This window comes from Ammospiza nelsoni, chromosome 31 (assembly GCF_027579445.1).
Source record: "Ammospiza nelsoni isolate bAmmNel1 chromosome 31, bAmmNel1.pri, whole genome shotgun sequence".
NCBI classification, from domain to species: Eukaryota; Metazoa; Chordata; class Aves; order Passeriformes; family Passerellidae; genus Ammospiza; species Ammospiza nelsoni.
In genome coordinates, this window is record NC_080663.1 from 1775528 (window position 1) to 1802837 (window position 27310).

Genomic DNA, 27310 nt, shown 5'->3' on the forward strand with positions numbered 1-27310 from the left:
CCGTGACATCTATATAATCTCAGTCCAGTTTATCCCAGTCTGTAGGAACCCAGTCCATTTGATCCCAATCCATATTTGATCCCAGTCCCTATTTAATCCCTGTCCATACCTTACCCTAGTCCATATTTGATCCTAGTCCAAAGTTGATCACAGCCCTGATTTGATCCCAGTCCAGTTTATCCCAGTCCATATTTGATTTTAGTCCCTATTTGATCCCAGTCCCTGTTTGATCCTAGTCCATATTTGATCCCAACCCCTATTTGATCCCAGTCCATGTTTGATCCCAGTCCGTACTGCCCTGCACACATTCCAAAAGTCTGGAATTCCAGCTTCCAGCCAGGAAAAGATGTTCCTGCCCTTGAAGGGAAATGGAGCAAAATCCTACAGAGACATTTCCCTGCCAGCCTTCAGGACTTCAGCTCCTGGGACTGGGAATTGAAATAATAATTGGGAAATAAAATAATAAATAATCAGGGGAGGGTCTGTGGGGACAGAGGGGTCATCTAAATCAGGGCAAGGGTCAATTAAATCAGGGCAGGGATCAATTAAATCAGGGGAAGGGGAATTAAAACAGGGAAAGGTCAACTAAATCAGGGGAGGGTCTTTGGTGGCAGGGGTCAATTAAATCAGGGGAGAGTATTGGGTGGTCCCTGAGGCAATTAAATATAGGGAGGGTCTCTGGTGGTGCCTGGGTCCATTAAATCAGGGGAGGGTCTCTGGTGGTCCATGGTCCAGGGAGACACTGAGAGAGAAACGGAGCAGGCGAAGAGAGGTAGGAGAGAAAAGGGACACAAAGACAATGAGCTGAGAAGGCGGCACTCTGCAAACAGAACTGCAACAGACTGAACATGAATGGGAGAGAAATCAGTAAGTCTCAGAGTTTTATTTGCTGTCAAATACATCCCACACACCCAGCCCCACACTATCTCCATCCCACCACTCTAATTGGGACCCCACGACTCTAAATCATTTCCCAACCTCATCTCAGCCTGGTGGTTGCGGAATTGAGTGAGTTTGGCATGGGATTGAGTTTTTTGAGGTGGGTTTGAGCTCTTTTTGGGATAAGATTGAGCTGTTTTCACTGCGATTTGAGTGGTTTGGAGGTGACAGATCCATTCCTCTTGGCTTTTGCAGTGCAAAGAGATGGAGAATAGAGAAAAATTAAGGTGAAATTAAAAGGCGAAGCAGCCAGGTATGTTCTCAACATGGATCACAGGGAATGTGGCTCACCTGGGCTGTGCCCAAAGTGCCTTCTCCAGTGGGGGATGGAGCTGGAGCAGTGCACGAAGCTCTGCCCGCACTCGGGGCACACTCAGGGCTTCCCTTACCGGTGCCTCCGTTGGTGTTGGGTCAAGCTAGAGCTGCTGGAGAAGCTCTTCCCACACTGGGGACACTCGTAGGGCCTCTCCCCAGTGTGGATGCGCCGGTGGGTGATGAGGTTGCAGTTGTACTTGAATCCCTTCCCACAGTCGGGACAGCGGAAGGGCCTCTCCTCTGTGTGAATCCGATAGTGCAGGAGGACACTGGAGCTGGTTGGAAACCTCTTCCTGCATTTATCACACTCGTAGGGCCTCTCCCCAGTGTGGATGCGCCGGTGGATAATGAGGGTGGAGTTGTGCTTGAATCCCTTCCCGCAGTCGGGGCATTGGAAGGGCCTCTCCTCTCTGTGAATCCAGTAGTGCCGGAGGAGAATGGAGCTGGTCTTAAACCTCTTCCCACACTTGGAACACTCATGGGGCCTCTCCCCAGTGTGGGTCCTCTGGTGCGTGATCAGGCCGGAGCTCTGGCTGAAGCACATCCCACACTCGGAGCACTTGTACGGCCTTTCTCCAGTGTGGGTCCTCTGGTGGTTGATCAGGTGGGAACTCTGGCTGAAGCTCTTCCCACACTCCCCACACTCGTAGGGCCGCTCCCCAGTGTGGATCCTCTGGTGCTGGTTCAGGCTGGAGCTCCAGCTGAAGCACTTCCCACACTTGGAACACTCATAGGACTTCTCTCCAGTGTGGATCCGCTGGTGCCTGATCAGCCTGGAGCTCACGCTGAAGCTCTTCCCACACTCCTCACACTCGTAGGGCCGTTCCCCAGTGTGGATCATCTGGTGGCTGATCAGGCTGGAGCTCACGCTGAAGCTCTTCCCACACTGTCCACACTCGTAGGGCTTCTCCCCAGTGTGGATCCTCTGGTGGCTGATCAGGCTGGAGCTCACGCTGAAGCTCTTCCCACACTCCCCACACTCGTAGGGCCGTTCCCCAGTGTGGATCCTCTGGTGCCTGATCAGGTTGGAGATCCACCTGAAGCTCTTCCCACACTCCACGCACGTGTGGGGCTTCTCCCCATCATGGAGCTGCTCATGGAGCACCAGCTCCGAGCTCTGGCTCCATCTCCGGCCGCCTTCCCGGCCCAGGCTGGCTCTTTCCCCCTCAGATCCCTGCCAGCTGCGTTTGCAGCCCCTCCTCGTGTGGCATCTCCGGGGCTTTTCCTCCCCGTTGGCTTCCTGCGCCGTGGAGCCGCTCAAAACGGCCTCTTCCACCAGGTTCTGCCGCGGGCATTTGTCCTCCCTGCTCTCCATGCTCAGCTCCTGCTCTGGGGAAGGAAGGACAAGGACAAGATGGGATTTGCCTCCGTGCCACAGGCAAGGACAAGGAGATCCCCCCAGGGCTGAGCTGCAGCCGGGGCTGTGCTGGGCTGGGAGATGGAGCAGCACAGAGGGGAAAGGGGCACTGACTTCCTCCTCACCTGCCTCAGTGTCCCGGGGCATCTTCCTCTTCCTCGCAGCGTCCCAGGCCTTGGCAATGGGAAATCCTGGTTTGGGGAAAACAAGGGATGAGCGCGTTTGTAGGGGCATCGGGGGTAGGACGGTCGGGACAGACGGAGACGAGAGAGCTCTGCAGCCAGGTCATGAAACTTGTGGTTTCTTGCAAAGGGCCTGGGTGCAGGGCCCTGCTGGGAGCTGCCAGGCACAGCTCGGAGCAGGCCCGAGAGAAGAGAGGGGTAGAGAGGGTGAGAGGGTAAGAGAATAAGAGGGGAAGAGCATAAGAGAGTAAGGTTCGCGTTAGAATATTCAACACTGAAGAAGATTTATTGTATTGTTTCTCACTAACCAATCTAGTACAAGATACAAATCCTATAGCATTTACATACAACCTGTAAAAATCATTACATCACCATACTGTGTTACATTTTAAACCCTAAAAACTCCTCTTTGGACCCCTTCTATTGAGCTAGTGGGCTCTGCTCTGACCCTTGGATCTGTCTGTGTTGTTGTCATCTTACTGTATTTCGTATTTCTGGAGTCCCATATATTGTTATGATATTCTTAAAGTCCATACCTTCTAGCTGGTTTTCTACCATACAGCTCCTCTCTGCTGTGCTGTTCCTCATGGCTTCACAGAGGCTCCTTCTGGGCTCTCGACCCACCCCCTTTTATCCCAGCTATCTTTGCAAGCCACAGCTGCTGCCCAACTAAGGACTTTACAGCTGTGGCTCATTTAGAGCAACTAGGACCCACTTATCCAATACATAGGACTCTCACTACATTTCCCCCTTTTTTCTATTACTAACAGATGTATTCAAATACAATATAGATATTCAAGTACAATATATTCATTTCCTTTACAATACATGTTTTATCCCAAGACTCAAAGGCCCCATACACCACACAAGTACAATACACACATTCCCCCATGGCTCAAAGCTCATGTACAACACACACAGCTTCTTGACTCAAGGGCCATAATCCAGCACAGCTCCTTAAGATTCAATAGCTATGTTCTTTCTGCAGTTCTAGGCTGCCTTTTCTTCCACAGCTCTTCAGGCTGCTACAGCTCTCAAGCTGTCCTTATTTTCCACAGCTGTTCAGGCTGCTACATCCATCTCCACAGCTCTTCAGGCTGGTACAGCTCTCAGGCTGTCCTTATTTTCCACAGCTCTTCAGGCTGCATACCTCTATCACGTTGGGGTCACCAATTGTTGTTGTTATCTTATTGTATTTCATATTTCTAGAGTCCCATACTCTTGTTATGATATTCCTAAAGTCCATACCTTCATGGCTGGTTTTCTACCATGCAGCTCCTCTCTGCTGTGCAGTTCCTCATGGCTTCACAGGGGCTCCTTCTGGGCTCTCAACCCACCCCCTTTTATCCCAGTTGCCTTCATGAGCTACAGCTGCTGCCCAACCAAGGACCCCGCAGCTGTAGCTCATCCAGAGCAACAGGACCCACCTATCCAATACATAGGACTCTCACTACATGTCTGCAAGCAGAGGGAATTGTTTCATCAAAATGGGGATTACCTTCAGTTGGGCCACACCATTGTTTTCCAGTTGTTCACTAACTGAGGTATCTCAGAGCTTGCTTTCATTTCAATCTTCCTTATATTTTTTATGTTCACAAAATCTTTTGCCAGACAATTGTATTTATAAGGCTTTCCTGTTTCATCTTCCCCAACACACATTGAGTTTGAAGGTTGCTCTGCCCTAGTCCATCTCTACAAGTCCCTGGCCATCTGGGCTCCAGAAAAACCTCCCAAACACCCAAGATTCAGCCCTGAAAAAGCCTCCCAGGAGTCCCCCGTCCCTGGTTCCTCCCCTCTGGCGTTCAGGGGGTTCCCCCCTGTCCCAGCTGTTGGGGGTCACACTTGGATTGGGGGTTCCCCTTCTCCTCAGTGCCTGCCCTGCCCAGGCTGCTGGCAGTCCCACCAATGCCAAAAGCTCCCCCCGCTTCGCTCTCCCCATTTCGGGATGCCGGGGCTGTTTGGGCTCCCGGGCTCCCTTCTCCCCTCATTCTCTGCTCTGGGCTGTGAATGAGACGAGGGCTGCTTGTCCCAGACCTGCCAAGTCAGTGCTGGAGTCTCCCACGCTGCGTTTCCAACTTTCCTCGAGGGAAGCAGCCAGTAAAGAGACAGAGTGAGTGATAAGAGGAGTGAGAGAATCCCCCGGGGTAACTGGGACTGGGTCTCAGAGAGGGGCTGGACCCCTCGGAGGAAGGGAGCAGAGGAGTTTCCGAGCCAAATCCACTAGGAAATGGGACAAAAGGGGCTCCTAAAAATTCTGTTGGTTTGAGGGATAAGAGAGCCCAAGAGCATCCAGAATGAAAACCTGCTGGGTTGAGGAATTAACATTCCAAGAGCATCCACGGTTGGGCAAAATTCTGCCAGATTGAGGATATGCTCAAGAGCATCTGGGGTTGGGCAGCACAGCTGGGTTGAGGGATATCCAAGAGCATGGGGACTGGCCAGAAACACCTTGTAATAGGTGATGTGAAAGTGTAGTATATGGTAGAGATAATTCATGCTATTAATGTATAAAATATTGTAAAATCCACATTATGTCTTTTGACCATCCTGGCAGGAGCAGTGTCTTATTCATATACATCTAGTTCCTGGACTTGGTTGAGATAAACATCGGGGTTTTCAATGAAAGAATAGAAGCTTCCAGGGCGATAATCGCTGGCTTCCCCGGGTCACCAGGTCCAGCCAAGAGTGATTTTTGTCTCGACAATTATACAGCTACCAAGATGATCCACAGCCCCACCCTGATGCTGGTGAATGCTGACTTCTCCGGAGTCTACTAACAACATCAGACACCTGGACTGAGTCTTTGTCCATCTCTGCACAGGTAAAGACACAGTTATGCATGGGAAGAGACACAAAGAACATTTGGTCATCTCTGCCTCGAGCAGAATAAATTGTAAAAGAACTTGCTGCAGCATTTGTGAACAGGGGGAGACTCTGACATTCGGAGCTCAGATCCGTGTTCACCCAGCACCGAACCTGGGCTCGACGCTGACCCTTGGCTGTGGTGGTTTTGACGACCGAACTTCAGTCACACAGACAAATTAATAAATCTTTGCTAAATTTTCTTATAGGTTTGGCTCTCGATTTGATCATTTATAACAAAAGGTACCTTATTGTTGTCTTGTTGTGTGTGAGAGTGAGTCACACACAAAGTCAGCGCTTCCCGGGCGGGTGGGAAGGGGGGCTGTGGAAAGAGGAGTGTGTGACCCACAAATAAGCCATTGTTCTCCTGGGCGTGTGGGGGCTGTGACATAAGGTACAGGTGACCTGCAAAGAGGCCATTGTCCCCAGGGCGTGTGAGGGGGCCGTGGCTAAAGAGTGTGAGTGACACACAAATCAGCCTCACAGGTGAACAGCACCGGAGGCAGCAGAGTCAGGGCCCTCCCAGGAGGCCCGGAGATACTGAGACCCAGAGGCCACCCCAAGGTGAGGGGGGGCCACAGGGACCCGCAATTCTCTGTCAACAGTGATCCACTCTGTGTCCTGAGGGTGGGAAAGAATGTGTGGAAGGGAATGAGAAATAAAAGTGAGTGAATGTAAACGAATGAAAGTATAGGTAATGTAGATTCTGTATTTTAAGCTTCACTATATCTCCTTGGAGGGAGGTGTATTGTACTGAAAGTAGTGTGAGAAAAAAGATTTTTATTTTTATGTGTGTAGTTGAAAGAAAAGTGGTATTTAGGTTGTTAGTGAAAGTGAAAAACAGAGGCAGAAGATGAATAGATAAGATCTTGAAAAATGACACAGAAAACCTGTAAGTTGGATACAGGTGGAAAAAAGAAAAAAAATAGAGATACAACTCCTTGCAAAAGGAGAAAATACAGGGTATGCAGTAGTCGATGGGAAAAGCATGCAAACTATGGAAAAAGGGAAATTAACCTTAAACTAGTAAGCTCAAACTTGTGAATTATATACTTTAAAAAGAGCACTAGAATATTTAACACAAAATAAAGGAACTATATATATTGATTCAAGGTATGCCTTTAGAGTAGTACATACCTTTAAAAAATTTGGAAAGGAAAAAGATTACTTAATTCAAGAAGAAAAGGACTAGTACATGAGGAACTTTAGAGGTTTTAGAGGCATTACAATTACCTAAAAGAGATAGCTATAGTACATATTAGGGAACTCCAAAAGGGAAAGACCCCAGAAAGAAGAGGAAATAATTTGGCAGATCACAAAGCTAAGGATGCAGCAGAAAATGGAGCTGAAAGAGTTATGTTAATATTAACTCCAAATTAGGAAAAACCGGAAATTCCAAAGTTTAGAGAAGCCGAGAAAAAAGACTTAAACAAGACAGGAAGTGAACAAGATAAATCAGGGAAATGGAAACTTCATGATGGAAGACAATTGCTTAATAAAATGTGCTTCTAAGAAAATATTAGAAGACAGGCATCAGAAAAACCACTGGGGAACTCAAGCTTTATGTGATCATTTTTTAAGGAACTACGGGTGCACTGGGATTTTTGGATTTGCAAACAAGTAACTGAAAGATGCTTAATTTGCCAAAGGATAAATAAAAAGGTGATGGGAAAAACAACATTAGGACGTCATGAGTTAGCTCATTGACCATTTCAAAGCATCGAAGCAGAAGTTTAGATTTGCTAGGCTCTGGATTTATTTGTAAAAACCCCATTTAATCTAGAAGAGAATATGCCATATGTTAGGAGATTTTAGAAGAATAAAAATCTTTCAAGTATCAGAAACCTCCTAGAAAAAACAAGAAAAGAAGAAGGGAAATGAAAGGGAAGGGAAGGGAACAAGAGGAAAAATCAGAGAGTGGGATCCTCTGCAGGTCTTGCCCCCTCAGTTCGCGGCCGAGGCGTCTGTCCCGGGTCCCGGCTCGCTGCCCGCCTCAGCTCCGCCTGCCCCGGTTTCCATCCCAGGTGCGGCCTCACTGCCCAGGGCAGCTCCACCTGCCCCGGCGCTGTCGCTCAATTTGTGTGCCCTGCTCCCACTGCCTGGCCCGCGGCCGCTCTGCCGCCCATGCTGGGGAAGATGGGGGTTGCTCTGTCCTGCCGCCTGCTCCGGGGTCACCGTGCCCACCCCACCCAGGGGGGGTCCCAGCCATCCCATCCCCGGCTGCCCTGCCCGTGCCACCTGCGCTGGGCACCGCCGCTGCTACCGGGCTCTCCCACCTGCCTTTGCTCTGCCGGCAGCTGCCGGATCAGCCGCCATCAGCCATGTGGGGGCTACCCACGCTCCGGCTCGGGCTCCACAGGAAGATCCCCCTCTGGCGATTCCGGCAGCAGACCCTGCCCACACTCCCACCGAGCCTCGGCGGGATATCCTCCCCTGACCCCATACTGCTCTGAGTTACATCCCCTTGGTAACCACAGCTCCGGCTGTTCAGGGAAACTCTCTCTCTCTACAGGAAGCACCTTATTGAAACACTAGGAACTCAGTTAAAAGGCAGCCCTCTCCAAATTCTTTCCCAAAACACGGGAGAATGGCTAGAGAAGGTAAAGAAGTGAAAGAGTTAGATGAAGGGATTGCTCTGTTTCCTTTCAGAGAGGTTCCCATGGGAGGGATGCGCTGCCCCGCCCCGCAGGAGCCACCAGCGCCCCTGCTGGCCGTGCCCGGAACTGCACCCAAGGGCAAAGCGCCGCAGCCCAAAGGCCGGGACTGGGTCCGGGCTCTGTTTGCTGTCAGTGCCGCAGCTGTTGGTGTTTGTTTGCTTTATTATACACACTAGTAAAGAACTGGTATTCCTATTCCCATATCTTTGCCTGGGAGCCCCTTCATTTCACTACTCTAAACATTAAGAGGGAGGCGGTTTGCATTCTCCAGTCCAAGAGAGGCTTTCTCTGCCTTCCCAAGCAGACACCTCTCTTGTAAAGCAAGACAAGCACCCACAGGCACTGAGGGGGGCTGCAGGATGGGCACAAGAAGGCTCTGCAGCACTTGGGCACAAAGGCACAGCAGGTGAATGCAAGAAGGGAGCAGCAAAAGGCCAAGCTGAAGGCAAAGGCCATGGCACACTTCCCATAGCCCCTGAGGGATCAACTCCAGGGCCCAAGGGGGCCCCAGCACCCAGGGCACGGCTCGGCCACAAGCACCTGGCAGAGGCATTGCCCTCCTCGGCAGGGGAGAGCCCACCCAAACAGCCCCTGGCAAGGAACCAGGGCTCCAGCTGCAGGGCACAAGGACACTGCAAGCACAGACTGCAGCACCCTCAGGACCAGCAAGTCCACCCCTTGATGGACATGGATTGGCAGGGCTGTCACAGCTCCCATCACACCAGGGACCCTCCACACTGCAGCCCTTGAGAACATTCAGGGTGGGTCTGCATTGAGAGGAGGCATTTCCTGATGGACACAGGGGTCTCTAAATCCACTCTAAATCTTAGACCTAAGGGGGGGAAATGCTAAAAATATGTTTAATTAGTGAGGGGATAAGTGGGAAAGATGTATGGTTTTATTCAATCACTGTAAGTAGATCCGGGAGTTGGGATTGAAATGCGTGAATTTGATTTGCTCCTAATTGTTACCATGATTTACTGGGAAGGGATTTGATCGCTAAACTCGTAACACAAATTAATATAATAAAAAGGGATACAGAGGCCAGTTCTGTTGTACCTCTGTGTCAAATGTCTGACGAGGCCTATCTGAAGTGAGCCCAGAAGTGTGGGCAGCCCCAGGAAAATAGGGAAAATTAGATATGGAGCCTCTCCAAAGTACTCTGAAGCAACCAGGACAAGTGGTGTCTAAAAGCAACACCCTGTTCCAGGGGAGGGAAGGAAGGGGAATCAGACACAGCGCAGGTCACCGCCCCATCCTCAGCTCAAACCACACAGCTGTGGGTGCTTGTGAGAGCCTGGCACTGAAATGCCCTGAGCAGGAAGGCTTCAATATCTTCTGCTGACACCATGGCACCTAACAGGGGGGCAAAAGCAATTCTCACTGCTTCAGCAACCACTGGAGCAGATATCAAGGCACATTCTTCCACAGGAAGCTGGGCTGGCACAGAGCCTGCCCTGGCACTTTGCTGCTGCCAACACCCAGCCAGGACATCGGCTCCTGCCCAAGGAGTGCAAAGCAGCACCACTGGTGGCCAAGGGGCCCATGCCAAGTGTCCCTGAGGCCAGAAACAGCCGCCAGCACAGCTCAACACGGGGGGACCCCTCAGCCTGGCCTCAAGGGCTCTGAAGCCCCGGAGATTTGCACTTCCCGCCCGCAGCAGGAGGATGGGAGGCCGCCCCTGAGCCTGCCCTGAAGGCAACGCAGCAGCAGCCAGGGCTCCACAGCGGGCCAAGCCCCTGCGCCTGCCCACAGATCCTCGCCTGAAATCCTCTGCAATCCCGGCCACCCTCCTCTGCCATCTCCAGCCACTGGGGCCAAGCCTTGCTGCCACTGCTGCAGCTTCAGCGCTGGCTGGGCCTGCACTGCCACAGCTGCTGGGGAACACCACGGCACAATTCCACTCTGGGGCTCACTGACACCCACACTCTGGGCTGCCTGCCACTGCAGTGCTGCAAAATGTACCGATTTTGCTCCTTTTGAATCTTATTTCTCTGATCAGGCTTGGTTTTCTTTGCCTTTGGGAAATGAATTTTAAAGGTTTTATTTAATGAGTGTTATACCACTCAATAGAGATGAGTTTAACATCCGAACAGACTGGGAATACCCATCAGCAAACAACAACCAACAGCTACCCCAGGCACTGCCCCCGGCAGAGCTGGAGACACCTGGGCTGGAAAAGGCTGAGAAGGAAATCCCGGAGTGTGGACCGAATTCACACATCAGAGGGAAAGAAATCCGGGTCCAACAGGCAACCAAATACTAAAAACTTAGACAACTTGGAAGCAATCTACGTTAAAGCAGTGGATTTAGATTGGTTCAGACTACATAAAGTTTAGGAAAAATCTAGTAAAACTCACATGGCATGGAATGATTTTCTCTGCACAGCTGGGCTATTTGTGAAAGAAATTATTTCTGTTGCACATCCTGGCCAGAACCATGGAATGCTTTGACTCTCTAACACTAAAGAGATTCTTGGATAGTTTTTGTTTTCCCTGCAGTTTCAATGACAAAATTACAACATGAGAAAAATTTTTCATAATATTCCCACTTTATATTGCCAGGTAGGTTTGGGACAGAAGTGTGAGATTCAATATTTGGTCTGGATTTTTCCACATTCTCCTTTATGTTGCATTTTGCAAAATCCAAGAGATTTAACTGTAATACTTTGAACATAAATAGTTAATACTTTTTTTTAAAAAAGCATATTCTTGGGGGGCCACATGTGACTCACCGGATGGCTGCCCTGGAAGAGAAGCTTCATTCCAGGCAGCCTGCAGAGGAGCTTTAGAAATGCAAATGAACACTGCTGGGCAAAGTGTGGACAATGCACCTGGGTCCCTTGCCTGGGGGCAGGAATTGGGCTGATTCCCTCTGCCCCTCACCCCAAGCTCTGCCTGCTGGCACTGATGGAATTTGCACAGCTCGAGGCAGAGCCCAGGGTGAGTGAAGGAAAGTGAAAATTTTTCAGGATAGGAATCCATTTTAATTTAAGTGAAATGTACATTTTCGAGTTGAGTCTGTAGTTAGAAACCATAGTTATTTAGCTAGACTGCAAGGTCTAAGCTCAGTGGAGTTACTTCAGCGAAGGACAGAGATAAAGCGGGGGGAGATAGAAGATGATAGAAGGAGACAGAGACTGTTGTGAAGGCAAGTCAACCTGACCTCGGAATTTTTTCTGATACAAAGGAACTAGTGGTAAATGTCACACGAAACCCATAAAAATGAAACTGTTGTGAAACTGTGTGCATATGTATTTAAGAGAGATAAAAAGAGACCTGAAGTTCTCAGAGGTACACATGCCTTTTTTGAAGAGAGCAATCTCTGCATGCATCCAGCGCTCTAATAAACATACCAACTTTACAACTTTGACAAAGTTGTAGAGTTTTCTTCTTTTCTCCGCAAAATATTACGGTGAGCCAAGGCAGGAGTTCTCTGTCCCTGCAGGGGCGGGGGGATGGACAGACCTTCAAGGCGCTCTCTAAGATTTTTTTTCTGGTGGGGCTCCGCTCGTCTCGACTTGCCTCCTGTGAGGACAGACAAGGACCTGCTGGCCTGCGGAGGAGAATACGGTATGTACTGAGGGGCCCCTGGGGGAAAAGAGAGCTAGGGAGTAAATCACTCAGACACGTCTGGGTGTAGCTGGTGGAGCAGCTGGATTAGAGACGGGGGTTCATTGTTCTGATAGAGCAGCTGCTAGCGACCCTGGGGGTGAGTCGAGTGGACGTCTATGTGTGTGTATGTGTGTCGTGTCCGGACACTGTATTGGGGGTTAATTGTCTGATAGAGCAGCCACTAGCGACCCTGGGGGTGGGTCGAATGAATCTCTATATGCGTGTGTGTGTCAAACACTGTGTCACTGTATGGTTAATGCATTGTGTGGTCAGTGCACTGTGTTTCTAATCGTGCAAGTGTATAAGTGTATGGTGTATAAAAGAGAGTAGATCTACAGTGCCCTACAGTGCGGGGGGAGTGAGTACTACCCGGGTTTGAAGCAGCCGAGTGAGGCCTGATGCTGCAGCAGGCTGTGGGGGCAGGGAGGGAAGTGCCCCGCGGAGAAGCGGGTGGAGAAACGTCAGTGACGGTATTTGTTGTGTTTAAATGTAGTGATTTGTGTAGATTTGGTACATTTTAACTGTGAGTACGAGCTCAGAGAGTTCCTTTGCCCTGAATGTTTGGACTTGATCTCTGGACTGTGTGCTGTTATTTTGATTTGTGTCCAAGGAAAAATTGATGTGAGTAAATGCTGAATTATGGTATGCTATGTTGTGTTGAGAAAAGTGGGCACTTTGAGGGATATGCCCTTTCCCAGAGATTTTGTGTGGTGATTTTCTTCCACTGCACTGTGGTAATTTGATTCTCGGATTGTATAATGGTGTTTGTGGAGATTTTCAGTTTTTGTTTGCAACAAGAGTAGCATTTTACACAGAAGAACTATGGTTTGGTGATTTATGTTTAACTATAGTAAAGCAAATTAAAGGAATTCCAAGAATTCTCCCCTCACAGCAATTCAAGCCCTGGCTCTAGTGAATTTGAGATAAAGGGGGGGATGCGTGTGCCTGTGTCTGTGGGCATATCAGAGTTTCTGCTGTGACAAGCACAGCCTTTCTGCAAGGCAGTAAAACGAGTGTAAGTAGACACAGTGCTTAATTTGATTGTGCAAGAAGAGAACTAGAAAGGACTAATATTTTGTAAAACGGAGTTTAGATAGAAGAGATGAATGAGTTTATCAGACTTCAGCTGGTACTATAGTAAGTCTGGACTGGGAACAGCCTGCTGTAGGGATTTAGAGTTCTCTGTAATAAGCAGAATAGCTTGCCTCTGCGGGCAATTCCTTCGGTGCATCAAGAGGCTGGCACGCTGCATTAGTATTATTGCAGTGCGGTGTTTGTGAGAAACGCTGGTATTGCTGTTCTAATAAGCGTCAGGGCACATGCCCTGAGTGTAAATTAAAGGTTTCTGATCAAGCTGATTCAGAACCCAAGATCTTAAAGCTCGTGTGTGGGAAATCACATCTGATACCTGCCACCTGGAGCTGTGTGTGTGTGTGTGTGTGTGTGTGTGTAGGAGGAAGACTGAGAAACTATTGTGAAGCTTTGTAAAGAGAAGAGTGGGTGGAAGCAAGATAGGGCAAGGAGAAAGAGATAATGAGAACTGACGAGAGCAAAGAGGTTGCTCAACTAGCCCCTTTTAGGAGGGGCTCACTGGGAGAAGGCTGCCAGTAGGAGCAGCTCAGAAAATAAGAAGATTTATAATACTTCATTGCAGTTAATACTGTTTTAAAATAGGAAGGTAAATGGGATGGGGTTTTGTATGCTGATATGTCTTTTTGTTTTAAGAAATCACCCAGAATGGCAAAGAGACTGTGAGATCAGACTGCCCTCTGGTCTTGGCCCTTGAAAAGGAAGACAAGGCAAAGAGAAAGCAAATCAAACGTGTTGTTCAGCATGCAGCATAAGACAGCAACGTATGAAATCAAACAAAGATTATCATGCTGAAATGCAAAGCGATTACAGTTCGCAAAATGAGTACACATGATTTGTTAAAGGCTCCTCCTAAGGTAAGGGAGGAAGGATAAAGATGACCTCCCCAAAAGGGAAGAAGGCTTAGGCTCCAAAAGTATACCCACTTGAACCCATCCCCCTCCTGGCAGTTCAATTTCATCCAGAACTAGGATGTAACAGACCCCTCTGCAAGAGACAGTGAGATCAGAAGAAGGAAAAGGGTAGAATTTTAGTCAACACAAGGGCCATATATTCAGTTTTAAATAAAGCTTTAGTACTTGTGGAAAATGTTTAGGTTGTAGTGCGGGGAACAACTGGCCAGTCTGAGAAGGCATACTTTTGCAAACCTTTAAAGTAACATGTGTACTATGTGTACTTAGAAGCTTTTGTACAATTCGCTCCATTCGCTAAACATTCTCAAATGAGAAAGGTTACTCTGGAGGCAAATGATATAAAGATGTTAGGCTTCACATTACCAGCCATTGAAATTAAGAAAGACATTAGTAAAGAGATACTAGAATAAGTAAATAAGTGTTTTTGAGGGTATGGGCCTCTGCTGTACCAGGGAGGGTGAAAAATGCCCCCACATAGTAATCAAGCTTAAGGAAAGAATACAACCAGTGAGAATTGAGCAGTACACTCAAAAGAAAGATAGGGAAGGAATCAGCCCAATAATTGATAGTACTGGATTGAGGGCTGTCAATAAGATAACACAGAATTTATACCTGTGGTAGCAAATCCATAGACTTTACTAACTTGTTTTACACCTGAGCTAACCTGGTTCACTGTTCTAGGCCTAAGAGATGCCTTCTTTTGCCTCCCTATCCACGAAGCCAGCCAGAAAATTTTTGCATTCAAACACAGCTCACATGGTCCATGTGCCTGAAGGCTTCAAAATTCCCCACTCTGACTGGAGAACAGCTTGCACAGACCCAGAGTCCCAGGAAGCTCCACAAGAGGAAAGGAGGCTGTTGCAGTACGTGGATGATCTTCTAGTAGCCACTCGGACAAGGGAAGCCTGGACGGTAAGCCTTCTGAATTTCCTAGGACTCCAAGGATGCAGAGAAAGAAAAAGGCACAGGTAGTGAAACAGAAGGTAATCTACCTGGGGTAAGAAGTGAGTGCTGAGCAGCAGAGTTTAAGGCAGGGAAGCCGTATGCCAAACCCCGAAACCACAGACAACGAAGGAACTCCCAGCCTTCTTAGGCATGGCAGGGTGGTGCTGGCTGTGGGTTTATAGTTATGCACTGCTCGTCAGACCCCTCTATGCTCTTATTGCTGATGGAAACAGAGATCTCTAGTGGACAAAAGGAGCCACACGGGCCTTTCACCAGGTAGAGAGTGTCCTTATGTCAGTTCCAGATGTAAGTAAACCATTCTTTCTATTTTTCCATGAAAGCAATTTCCCTGGGAATACTGGCTCAGGACTTGGGTCCATACCGAAGGGCAGTTGCTTACTTCTCTAAGCAACTTGATGCAACAGCCAAAGGATGGCCAGGTTGCCTCAGAGGTGTAGCAGCAGTTGTGCTGAATATTCAAGAAGCACCCAAGTCTACCCTAGAACAAAAATGACTGGGCTAGTGTCCCACACAGTGTCCACAGTACTGGAAGTAAAGGGTGGCCACTGGCTTTCACCACAGAGGTTTCTGAAATACCAGGTCATCATGGTAGAGCAAGATGATGTAGGGATAGAGGTGACTAATATTGTCAACCCAGCTTCTATTTTCAGTGGAATCAAGGAGAAGCAGTACACCATGATTGCCTAGAGACCATTGAAGCTACCTACTCCTGCTGCCCTGTGGTAGATAGGGAAAGGCGCTCCAGAATATCTCGCGATGTCACGGAAAGGCAGGACCCCCTGTTCCTCTAAGATAAGAGATTACCCTAGGGGTGTGGCCCCACTAACAGTAGTGCTAGTAACTTTCCATTCCTTACCCAGTACTTTTCCATTCCTTACTAACCATAGATAAGAAGGACAAACCCCCTTTTGACGTAGAGAACCCCTTAGACTATAAAACACAACGAGAAGAAGTAATAAATGCCTTTAGACCGTCCACCATATTGGTGTCTGCGTGTGTCATTGGCCCGAGCGACCCTGGAGAGTTTGGGTCGCCGTGCTGATCCTCAGAACCAGGTCGCCTGCCTTGATCCAGAAGGCAACACTGCCCAGACTTAAAGGACACTCCTTTGGACGATGCAGAGACCTGGTTCACTTACGGGAGCAGCTACACTGCCAGCGGAAAGCGACATGCAAAGTACACAGTGACTACCTACAGAGAGGTAATAGAGTCTGGACCCTTACCAACAGGTACCTCTGCACAGAAGGCTGAGATAAATGCATGGACCCATGCCTTAGAAACAGCAAAAGGCATTCAGAGTCGTGCATGCGCATGGAGCCATCTGGAAGGAGAGGGGACTGCTGACCCCACAAGGGAAGAAGAGACAAACCGGCTCCTGGAAGCAGTTCAGCTACCTGAAAAAGCATATTAAGGCACACCAGAGAGTGAGCTTAAAATTGGAGGAAAGAAATGAGCTGGCGGATAGAGAGGCAAAGAAAGCAGCAAAGGGTGAGGTAATTATGGACAGATTAAGCCATAATACAATAATACTAATCAAAACAGACATACAACTACAAGGGGTGCGTCACCCTGGTTTTTTAGGATTTTCTATGCCTTCTGATGTTGACATTCTTGTAGTGAACTTTCTCACACACTTTCTGTAAATAACTCATTGTTTTGCATTCCTTGATGGAGGAGGAGAGAGTTGATGGACTGTTGGTTTAACCAGTGTCATTGGAGAGGTGTCACTGTCACCCTCCAATCCGCTGTCACTTTTGTAAAACTATAAATATTGGAGTCAGAAAATAAACTTCCCTTTTTTCCTTCACCTTGAGAACGGTGGTGTGCTTGTGTTCTTTCGTCTCCTACAGCGACATCTGGTGACCGCCCAAGTGCTCCTCACCACCTTTACTGCAATCAAGATTAAGGAACAAAGCACCTAGATCCATCATTCCCGAGTGAAGAAGGCTCCTGAGGGACTTTAGAAAGTTACAATGGGTAATAACAAACTGAAATTAAAACTTTCTCGAGAAAATAAATAGAGTGTGAGTAAAATGATAAGCACAGTGTAATAATCCCCCAAAGAACAGAACGACTTGTCGTTGAAATAGATAATCAAGGAGGTGTGGCTTCGAGAGTTGTGGCAGTTATGATTATTGCTGTAACCACAGCTAATGCAGCACCACTTCCATATCATGTGACCAGTATATAAGTGCCAAGGGAAAGCCTATGATTTTAACTCCCAAAAGTCTCTGGGTCAAATGCTAAAAATTACAAATGCAACTGTGTAAGAAAGAAGAAATGGCTGGGGATGTAAATATGTGTTGGTCCAAGACAGATTCCATGAATCTCACCAAGAATTCTAAATAGTGTGACAAATGCTTAACTAGCTGCTCTGAGTTTAGACTTAGATACAGAGTGAAGTATTTATCACTGAAGCCCCAAAACAGATAGCCTTCAAGAAATAATGAGTTAAAACATAGAATGTGAGGCATTTGAAGAAAGTATAGCATTAGGAAACACATAAAGCAATAAATCAGCTAAAGCATGGAACACAATGACAGAAAAGAGAGATAGGAATAGGGGAACTGATGGGCTAAGCATGTTCAGAGCCAACAATGTCAAACTGACCCTAAGAACTTTGCCAAGCCATAGAGACCAAGCCAAGTACACCGGGAATTGACCAAATTAGGAAAGAAGTTCAAAAGTGTAAAGAGGAAGACTCATCAGGAGACTCCAGCCCATGATGAAGGCAACCGGAATGACCACCAAGATGATCCTCAAAAGAGGTGTCCCCGCCCACGCTCCGCCTACACCACGCCCCATATGAATATTCATGCAAAGATATGATTATGTATATGATCTGATGTAATCAAAACTGTATAAAGAGCTTGCTTTTGTTACGGGAAACTCAGAAATCCATTTTGTGATTTCTCCGACGCGTCGCAATAAAATACCTCCTGCTTATCTGACTTAGGCTGAGTCTCTTAAGCAGTTATTCTTGCCTTTTGGGGCAAAATTCGGCATCATCATTTTCTGGCACCCCAGATGGGACCAGACAGGAGATCCAGGCCTTGAGGCGTCCTCCCGAGCCGAGTCCGGGGTCGGGACCCTCTGGGCGCCCCTGACGAATTTTTGTCAGAAGAGACTCCCCCCCGGACCAGCGCTTTTCGGTGGACGAAGGGTTCCCTGCATCTCCTGCTCCAGTTAATAGGTATTTTAATTGTTTATTGGTTTTGGGATAAAGCGCTTTGTTGGGAAACGGGGGTCAGACGTGACCACCCGAAGGGAAAGCTGGGGGACGCCCCGGTAAAGAATCCCAGCTGGGTTAGAGTCCCAGCATTGGTTTTGCTAGGGTTAAAGTCCCAGCATTGGTTTTGCTAGGGTTAAATTCCCAGCATTGGTTTTGCTAGGGTTAAATTCCCAGCATTGGTTTTGTGAACGCAAAAAAAAAAAAAAAGAGAAAATGCAGGTTAAAGTCCTGCTGGAAGGGGTATTTGTTTATCTTGGTATCTTTGGTTCGTTTTTACTGTGTGGGAAACTGTTTTAACATTGTGTTTAATGTTATAATACTGTGAATTAAGGGTCAAGAACTAAGTTTGCTCTCTGAAAGGTCTGTCAGCCGGTGATCTTCTTGTGTCTGTTCTATGTGTCTGTTGCAAAATCTTACAGGAAACATCTTGCCGCTCTCTCTGTAATCTTTTAGAAGAGAATAAGTTGATAGAAGCCCGGGAAGAAATTTGTCACCCCCTGCAATTGTTATACTGTCTACGGTTGCGATTGCATGAATCTGGCAAACCGGTATCTCACGGTCTGTAGGTGACCTCTCGTGACCAAACCTGGTAAAACAGTCTGTTCTGATATAGACCATAAGGTAGGAACTATTTCATAAAGGTGTGTGGGTATGGGTGAGAGTGAATGAGACGCAGCATCGCTACGAAGCGAGAGGGAGTCCCACTCCGCATTTCCTGTTCTTTGCGAGAAACCAGGTCGGAAAAAGACAAAACGCTTGAAAATTGTGTGTATGAAGTGTTAAAATAAATTGGCATACAGTACTTGCGAGAAAGAGACTGATCTGGTTAAACAGACATAGGGAATAGCCATGGGAGGTCAACAGAGTAAGGACGCAAATATGAAAACCCCCTTAGGATGTATCTTAAAGCACTGGAAGGACTTGGGAGGGATTTCAGGGGGAAGCATAAGTAAAAAGACACTCCTTAAATATTGTACACAGTGGTGGCCATGGTACAAGTTAGATGACAATGAGAGATGGCTGCCGGAGGGAACAACTAATTATAATACTATTTTACAACTAATGCTCTTCCTCCGCCAGCTCAATAAATGGGATGAGATAATGTACGCAGACATGTTTTTCACCCTAAGGAATAAACCTGAGTGGCAAAAAGAATGCGAAATTAATGTAGCCCCTCAGGATCCCCTAGTACTAGCCCTGGAGAGGGATAAGAAGGGTCCAAAGCCTAAGGAACGTTGCTGTGATGCATGTAGTAGAAATGAGAAAAAGAAGGGTGCGGGACCTACCTGTTTTTATTGTCATAAAAAGGTGTGGGATCTCAGCACCTCAGGATGGAGGTGCAGAGTGGCCGAGACCACCCTTGGGGGGCTCGGGAGTCCTGGAATGTTGCCAGAAGTGCCTGGTGGCAGGATTTTGATCCTACACAGGAGACGAGACCTGTATGAGGACTGGGAAAGTTTCACTGGGTGTATGGTGAAGGGATAAGTTAATTAGAGTGTAAAACACAGGGTTTAGGATTTTGGTACAGGGGGGTCTAAAGAAGTAAGATGGAGGAATTGGGGCGTGTCCTGTTCTTCTTCTTCTTCTTCTTGGCCTCCATCTTCTGTGGTGGTGGTGGCACTTTGGGATTGGTTATTACTAAAAGTGCACCGGTTAATAAGGGTAGAAGGTATTGGGGAGAAATGATAAATATTGTACACGTAACTTAGGGTATAAAGATAAGTGACCGCCCCAGGGGCTCGCAGTGTGCCCATGGCTGACTTGCTGTGCAGACCTCTGTCGGGCTGAAAGAAAATCTTTTAGATAAACAATTAATAAACACCAAGACCGAGACAAGATCAGAAGTCTCTCCTCGTCCTTTGAAGCGCCGGGCTCTTCAAGGCCATCCCTGGGCCTTTCCAGGCCACCTAAACAGCACCAAAAACCTAACAAAAAGGGGCACCTGCAGAAAAATTGCAAAAAGAAACAGCAAGATGAGAAGACTTTTCAGGAGAATCAGAGAGGGCAAGAGTTTTGTTTAACGAAGAGGACCGAATTACACCCAGAAGAGCCCTTGATAATGAAGCTAAGAGTAGGTCCTCAGAGTGAAGAATTTGTATTTTTAGTAAATACAGGAGTTTCTTGGTCAACAGTGACAAAATTACCCCAGGGATGTGAGATAAGTTGTGAGCGAGTTTCAGTAATGGGAATTACAGGAGAAGCTTTCCCTGTTCCTGCAATAAAAGGAGTGAAAATTGAAACAAATGACAAATTTGGAGTAAATGATTTATTGTTAATACCAGAGGCCGAGGAGAATCTGTTAGGCAGAGATCTAATAATAGCCCTAAATTTACAGATAAAACCCTGTGAAGGAAAACTTGAAATTCATTCTTTACCTGAAGAAGATAATCTAGAAAATAATGACACGGGTTGGCATTCAGGTGAAGTGGGAAAAAGTTTAGGGTGAAGGAGTCTGGTCCCTTTAGTCCCTCCTGGTCAGCGCAAGCCTGTGAATTTTAAAAAGGCAAGAAGGGACTATTTATACAGACTCCAAATATGTTTTTAGTGTAGTACATACTTTTAGAGAAATTTGGAAGGAAAGGGGACTTATAAACACTCAAAGTAAGGGGTTAATATATGGGGGATTGATAATTAAAAAAAAAAAAAAAAGAAACAAAAAGAAAAAAAAAAGAATAAAAAATAGCGATAGTTCATATAAAGGAACACCAGAGGGGGAGGGATATTAGAGTCAGAGAAATAATTTGGCTGGTAAAGAAGCAAAAAGAGTGACCTTAAGAAAGGGAGATACTGAAATCATGACCTTACAAAAAAAAAAAAAAATAGAAATTCAGCAGGAGACTCTTTCCCTTCCGCTAGTAGAATTGGCAGCTATAAGGAAATTAGGAGCAACATTTAAGGAGGAAAAGTGAGTTTTTCCTGATGATAGAATTATGATGCCAAAACCATTGGCACATTAGATCTTAGATAACTCGTATAGACGGACATACTGGGAAACAAGAGCCTTTTGTGATCACTTCTTAAAATTTTTTTTTGGTGTATGAGGATATTTGAAATTAGAAAGCAAATTACCCAGGGGTGTCTCACCTGTTAAAAGGTAAATAAGAAGGTGTTTAAAAGCCCTCCCTCTGGAAGATGCAAAATAGCCTAGTGGCTATTTCAAAAGATCCAGGTTGATTTTGTAGATTTGTTTAAAGTAGGTCGGTAGAAATATTTGTTAATTATAATAGATCAATTAACTCAGTGGGTTAAAGCATTTCCAGCGGCTTGGACTGCAGTTCAAACAGTACTTTTTGATTGATACGGGAGCAACTTCTTCAGTTTTAAATCAGGAATTGGTATCTAAAAGAGATGAATCTGTACAAGTTGTGGGAACAACAGGCCAACCAGAAAAGGCTTACTTTTTGAAACCCATTAAATACAAAATTGGGAAACAAATGGGAATTCATCAGTTCTTGTATTTACTAAATTCCCCTTATTGGGAAGAGACCTATTGGAGAACTTGGGAGCCATAATAAAGTTCAACAAGGACAAATTGGAATTTCAAGTAAATGAGGAACAACTGATTACAGCTCTAAGCCTAACAATCAGTTGTGTGGAACCTTAACCTGAGAATCACAATTTCGAGCGAATCCTGAGCGAGACTCACCCATTAGTCTGGGCTACTGCTCGAGCGGGAGATAAAACAGCTGTTGATTTAGCAGTAACCTGGAACTCGCTCTTTGAGGCTTTAAAGGAATGGAGAATAGAGAGAGAAACGGAGCAAGATGCGGACGAAGAGTCGGGGCTGATACCTGACGGGGGGGGGGGGCTGAGGTAGAAGGGGGCTCTGATGGGGAACTTGGTGAAGAAAGTTCGGATGCCATGGGAGTTACCTGGCATGCTACCAGAGCTTCTGGGAAAGCTGCCAAGGCCTTGGAGAAAGCTCCTTATCAGCTTCTTCTTCTTCTTGCTCCTTTAGCTAACAGGCCCGCTGCTAGCCCCTTCCACAATTCCCCCTGAAATCAAAACAAGCAGCACCGATTGTTGTTGAACTTAAAATTGGGGCAAGACCAGTGGTAAGAAAACAATACCCTCTGAGGATAGAAGAAAGGAAGGGGATTGAGCCCATAATCAAAAGGTTTTTGGAACTGGGGTTATTGATAGAATGCAAATCGGATTTTAATACACCAATCCTGCCAGTAAAGAAACCTAATGGAGCTTATAGACTAGTTCAGGATCTGAGAGCAGTAAACGAAATAACCAAGACATTACATCCGGTAGTTGCTAATCCATACACGCTTTTAACTAGACTGAAGGACAACTTGGCCTGGTTCACTGTATTAGATTTGAAAGAGGCATTCTTCTGCCTTCCCTTAGCTCCCGAGAGTCAAAAGATTTTTGCCTTAGAACAGTGGGAAAGGCCGCTGGGAGATGGCACCCTTCTGCAGTACGTAGACGACCTCCTAATAGCAACAGTGACAGAGGAAGAATGCATTGAATGGACTATTTCCTTGTTAAATTTCCTGGGTTTAAGTGGATATCGAGTCTCTCAACAGAAAGCACAGCTGGTGCAAAAAGAAGTGGTGTACCTGGGATACGAAGTCTCCAGAGGACAGCGATCCCTGGGAGCAGCTAGGAAAGAGGCCATCTGCCAGATGTCTAAACCAGAGATGGTGAGAGATCTGCGCGCCTTTCTGGGGATGACAGGTTGGTGTCGGCCATGGATCTACCAGTATACTCGCTAGAAGGGAAAGCCCCAGCAGAACCCATCGAACACGACTGCCTGGAAACAATTGAAGCCGTCTACTCCAGTCGCCCAGATCTCAAAGAAGAGCCGCTCGAAAATGCGGACAACTGGTTCTCGGATGGCAGCAGCTTCGTGAAGCGAGGAGTAAGAATGGCTGGCTATGCAGTCACTACTACAGAAAGGGTAATTGAGTCGAACCCCTTGCCTGCAGGGACTTCAGCCCAAAAGGCAGAGCTGATAGCTCTGACTTGAGCCCTGGAATTGGCAGAAAACATGCAAATTAATATATGGACAGACTCTAAATATGCCTTTTCCGTTGTACATGCTCATGGAGCCATCTGGAAAGAAAGAGGACTGTTGACTACACAAGAAAAAAACAGTCAAACATGCAGAGGAGGTTCTGCGATTGCTAGAGGCAGTCCAACTCCCAGCACAAGTGGCCATAATGCATTGTAAGGGACATCTGAAAGGTGACACTATTCCGGAAATAGGTAACAGGAAGGCAGATACAGAAGCTAAATTGGCTGCCACAAGAACTAGGGAAGTGGAAATAGTGGCCCTAATACCAGGAGAGCTGGATACCAATATCCAGCCAGATTACCAGGAATCAGATCATAGATGGATTCAAAGAAATAAGGGCAAAATATTAGAAAATGGTTGGGGTCAATTGGAAACAGGACAGTTAGTAGTACCAGGAAACGTGATGTGGCAGTTTGTAAAAGCAGAACATGAGAAGGCCCATTGGGGTCTAGATCCGCTTTACCAATATTTGCGGACCAGGATAGCAGGACCAAAATTATTTACTACTGTAAAACACGTTACATCCCAGTGCAAGCGGTGTCTGAAAAACAACCCGAATACGGGAACCAAGGTACACCAAGGAGCCATAAATCGAGGTAAATTCCCAGGTGAAGTATGGCAAATTGATTTTTCTGAACTCCCAAGAAAAGGGGGGTTTCAGTATTTGTTGGTGTTAACTGATACATTTTCTGGGTGGCCTGAAGCATTCCCTTGTAGGACAAATAAGGAAAGAGAGGTAACTAAAGTACTGTTGAATGAAATTATTCCACGGTTTGGGGTACCGAAGAGCATTTCTTCGGATAGGGGTACACATTTCTGTGCAAAAGTAGTGAGAGCAATAAGTAAAGCATTATAAATCAAGTGGCAATTACACACGCCTTACCGTCCACAGGCCAGTGGGCAAGTGGAAAAGATGAATCATCTTATCAAACAGCAAATTGCCAAAATATGCCAGGAAACTAATTTGCAGTGGTATCAAGCTTTGCCCATTGCTCTGCTGAGGCTGAGAGTCAAACCAAGATCAAAAGAAAGGTTAAGCCCATTTGAAATTTTGTATGGTAGACCTTATGCTATGCAAGTTGTAAATGGGGACACCATAGACCAAATCGGTAATCAACACATTTACGATTATGTAATTACGGTGGGGAAACGGTTCGATAAAAATGCTACTGTGATGATAGAGCACCAACCTAAACAACCTGATTGCAAATTGCATCCGTTTAATCCCGGTGATTGGGTGTATGTTAAGAATCTTTTAGGAGAACCCCTACAAGAGAAGTGGGAGGAACCTTTCCAAGTGCTGCTGACTACCTTCACTGCGGTTCGGATCAAGGAGCGACCCACGTGGATCCACTTTCACGGGTCAAGAAAGCTCCGGAGAACAAACAAGAGGAGCAGACATTATAATTCTGACTCCACCTCAAACCTTTACAACTCTGATCATTGAGTTCTCGAGGGACTCTCTGGATACCTGCTAAATGGGTGAAGCCTTACGTATCTGGGATGTCGGGTGGTGGAATAGAATAACAGCAGGAGATGAAGGACGACGACTGCTGAGAAAGCTTTTCTTTAATGTACAGCAAGACCTCCAGCGTCTCGCGCAATATAGCGAACCAGCTGCCAGAGCCCTAACAAACCCACCACAGGATTGGATAAACTGGGTTCTTACCACGCAATTTGATGAATCCAAACCACTGAATAACACAGCCTGTTGTGCTTGTAGTAATATGTTTTGCTGTGCTGCTCTAAAGTGTGCTGGCTGCGGGTATACTTACTGGTATGATCAGGCACTTGTGTGGCAAATTTGGTGTTGGAGGTGTCGTGGCCAATGGGCAAGAGAACATAGCTGGATTAGAGCGTTAAGTAAATTTACAGGTTTGCCAGGAAGAGAGGGACTTAATTTGTATGAGAGTGCAGAACAAATAATTACTGCTTTTGTGAGGTGGCGTTTGAATCACGAACTAAAGGGACTAGAAATAAGGAGAAATTCTCACATTGTAGCTGCCCGGTGTAGACAACAAGTCCCACTGACCCAAACATCTGTGGTAGGGCCCTTTGAGGGGGATCCTGACCAAGCATTGGATCAGTGCATCGAGAACCTTCAGAGACTGAAGGTAGGAAAGTGGGGAACAGCAAAACTCAAAAGAAAGAAGGGAGAAAATAAGTGAAAGCTACACGAGATGCATTTCATTGCTGCAGTTGTATTATTGCTAGCGAGCTAAACAATTGGGATGTTGGGCCAAAGATGGGCCAAATAAAATGACAGAAGTTTTAGGCTTATTAATTACAGGTGTACAAAGTGTTAATCATGCCGTATTACAGAATAGAGCAGCTATAGACTTTCGCTTTAGCGCCAGGCCATGATTGTGAGGAGTTTGAAAAATGTGTTGCATGGGAATATGTTGCATGAGTCTCTCTGATCATTCTGTTTTGATTCACAGCAAGATTAGGGACATTCGAGAAGGAGTCCACTAGTTAAAGAAAGAAGAAGAGCTAAGAATCGATGAATGGCTAAAGAGTTTAAAACTTGGGCTATGGTACGAGCATGTCAACGCCCTATAAGATTAAAATTTGACGAAAGAATTCGTAAGTTATAAGAAAAAGGGGGGAATGAAGCCCCAAAACAGATAGCCTTCAAGAAATAATGAGTTAAAACATAGAATGTGAGGCATTTGAAGAAAGTATAGCATTAGGAAACACATAAAGCAATAAATCAGCTAAAGCATGGAACACAATGACAGAAAAGAGAGATAGGAGTAGGGAACTGATGGGCTAAGCATGTTCAGAGCCAACAATGTCAAACTGACCCTAAGAACTTTGCCAAGCCATAGAGACCAAGCCAAGTACACCGGGAATTGACCAAATTAGGAAAGAAGTTCAAAAGTGTAAAGAGGAAGACTCATCAGGAGACTCCAGCCCATGATGAAGGCAACCGGAATGACCACCAAGATGATCCTCAAAAGAGGTGTCCCCGCCCACGCTCCGCCTACACCACGCCCCATATGAATATTCATGCAAAGATATGATTATGTATATGATCTGATGTAATCAAAACTGTATAAAAAGCTTGCTTTTGTTACGGGAAACTCAGAAATCCGTTTTGTGATTTCTCCGACGCGTCGCAATAAAATACCTCCTGCTTATCTGACTTAGGCTGAGTCTCTTAAGCAGTTATTCTTTGCCTTTTGGGGCAAAATTCGGCATCATCACTTTGAAATGCATCCCATTAACCAGACAACCTTGCCTGTGTATACAAGACAAAGTTGTATCTGCCTCAGAGCAGCATGCCCCACTATAATAGTAGATGAGATCACAGTGAAGGAAACTCAATTTAACTTGTGCATTTGTAACTTTGTCAAAATCAAAGGATGTGCTTTTTCCTATCAGGCACCTGTCGTATCATACCAACATAGAAAGGCAAATTTGATCACTGTCCAAGAAATATTGCCTGTGCCCATAGGGATGAACTTAACTTTGGTTACCAAATTGTTGAAACATTATGAATTCAAGAAAATTCTTTAAAAAGTTAAAGATAAAAGGAAAAGAACTTTGATTACAATACACCATGGCACAGAGACTATACAGAAAGTATTTAAAAGATTGGAAAAAAGCCCATCCCATCATTAGTGGGATGTGCTTTGTGAGCAGTCTCCAATGGCAGCTGACTTGCTCAGTACCTTCGTTCATCCAATTATTGTTTTACTTCTCTTGGTTAGTATAAGTTTGATTTTGTCTATTACAGTACTTATTTAGAATTAGAGACTGTTGCAGCAAGTAACAGCTTTAACTTCAATATTGAGAACATATGGTACGGTTTTAAGAAACACTTACCACATAAGTTGGCTCAATAAAGAAGAACCTATATGTTAGTGAAAGAATTTACCAACCTTGAAGAAGGAGTAGGGGTTGAATTATGATTTAAAAAATTTAAGATTTTAACTGAGGGTTAGAACCAATTCATATTGAAGTCAGATACACCAACAACTGGTTAATGATTATTAGATGCTTAAGTTGAAGCTAATTGTTACATTATGAGCTCATTTGTAGAAGGAAGAGGAGCAAGTGAACCAACATAGGAACATATTGAAACCAGCAGAACAATGCCCAGCACCTGGACTCTGTGTCAATCCATCATGAAGCAGGGGGCCTTGGATTGT

General features: G+C 46.2%; 1 pseudogene; it reads right to left on the bottom strand.

The window, feature by feature from the left end:
- Positions 1 to 902: 902 nt before the first annotated feature.
- Positions 903 to 27310, bottom strand: part of LOC132085617 (zinc finger protein 850-like) — a 316878-nt pseudogene continuing 290470 nt past the window's right edge.